General features: G+C 41.0%; 1 long non-coding RNA gene across 1 annotated transcript; it reads left to right on the top strand.

The window, feature by feature from the left end:
• The first annotated feature begins 421 nt into the window (after positions 1-421).
• LOC106887628 lies at positions 422-1323 on the top strand. The gene is made up of 3 exons (XR_001411937.1): positions 422-541; positions 1085-1185; positions 1270-1323. It is a non-coding gene; the product is annotated as an uncharacterized LOC106887628 (long non-coding RNA).
• The last annotated feature ends 434 nt before the right edge of the window (positions 1324-1757 follow it).

Below are 1757 nucleotides of genomic sequence, written 5' to 3'. Positions count from 1 at the left end.
TGGAATATATAAGACTGTCAGATTGCCAGATCTTGAAAATGAGGCTGCTTTCTTGAGTTTAGAATTAAAGACTGTGAAAAAAATCTTCACCACTTAATTCCTCCCCCCACCTATTCAAGTTTATCACAACAGTGGTGATAATAAAAAGAAGGGTAAACATCCACTTTGGCAGATGATCAACTATAATGGTTATTTCATTTGATTATCAGTTCTAGCATTTAAGCAAAGAGAAAGACTTTTCCTTTGCCTATTGTTTCCTTTAACAGTAGTTTTGTTTTGTTTTCTTCCCCTCTTTTTTCTTGAATGATATTAAAAAAACTACAGAAGAGGTTTCCAGGGTTGCATTTTACATTAAAAACATAGTTTTTATTTGTTTGTCTAATTTTCTGTTCCCTTCCTTTCATTGCCACAGATTGGAAGGTGACAAATGACTTTGTGAAGGGATAAGAGAAAGAGCTTCCACAGTGACATTTAAATTGGAACCCATGTTTGATGGCATGCAGATGATTTAAATACATGTCACCAATGCACAGCTATAGAGGTGGGTTTTAAAAATGCTTTTGCTTCCTTTACTGCTGCTTAAACATGCATCTGGAGAGTGCTGTGATCCAGTGGAGCCATTGTAAATAAGCTGCAATCATTGTCTTTCAAAGCTTTTTCTTTACTTGCGTTCCTCAGGTGAGCTGCATTGTGGGACTCATAAATAATGATTATAATCTTAACGCTTACTATGCAGATAGAATCGGCAGTGGTAAAGTCACCTCACAGCGAGCACTCCTGACCCCCTTTCAAGGTTTACTGTACAGGGGGTTATAGCATGTCAAACTCCCATCATTCAGGACTCCACGTCTGCTGCCAGCAAAACATGTTCATCCTTCCCCTAACCCTATGCAGGGGGCAGAGCCGGGATCACCGTCACTGGGAGCGAGTAAATTATCTCCTGCAATCAGCACGTGCCTAATACATGTGCTTGACCTTCTCTCAGAGTTCTCAGAAAGGTCTCCATCCTCCTCCAGCAGCCAGCACGCTACTGTCACACCTAAATCCAGGCGTGCTCCTTTAATATTCTCTCTTTTCTTGTCAGGAGGAGGTTTGAATTAAATTCCACCACTGACATTTGGGAACATTTGGATCCTACCCGGCTGTGATGGCTTGTGCCCCACTTGATTTACTGGTGAAGCAGAGGTTCTTAGGGGGGTGTGTGTGTGTGTGTGTGCGTGTGTGTTAATGCTGGGCTTGTGCCCCACTTGATTTACTGGTGAAGGAGAGGTTCTTAAGGGGTGTGTGTGTGTGTTAATGCTATTATTCATTAGCAGCAGAGCCAAAATCAAGCTCTTGCTATGTGAAAGACCTCCAGATCCAGGGCTATCGATGCTTAATTGGCATGAAAAACCCCAAGTTCCCTTGTGGTTTTATTACATGCTGAAACACTGTGATTTTAGTAGATTTGCAGACTCTGTTAAACAATCTCTATTAAATAAAGACAAACCCAATGATTAAATGTCTCTCGGTACCTTGCATGAACTTACTGAGAGACTAACAGTGTTAAATCTGAGTATTTTCCATGAAAAAAATGATATGTGTATATCTGATATGGTGATATTGAAAGAGGAATAGTTCAATGCCTTTTTTTTCTAGTTTCTTGCCTTTAGGGAAATGGGAGATGGAAGGGGAAATGGCAGTTGTGTATCAAGAGGAACGTAGCTGATACCCGTGAGGCAGGAGTTCTACTCTCCATCCCACGATGCCACACTCAG

The sequence above is a fragment of the Calidris pugnax genome, unplaced genomic scaffold, assembly GCF_001431845.1.
Source record: "Calidris pugnax isolate Ruff unplaced genomic scaffold, ASM143184v1 scaffold55, whole genome shotgun sequence".
NCBI classification, from domain to species: domain Eukaryota; kingdom Metazoa; phylum Chordata; class Aves; order Charadriiformes; family Scolopacidae; genus Calidris; species Calidris pugnax.
This window is presented reverse-complemented; position numbering and strand designations above follow the sequence as displayed.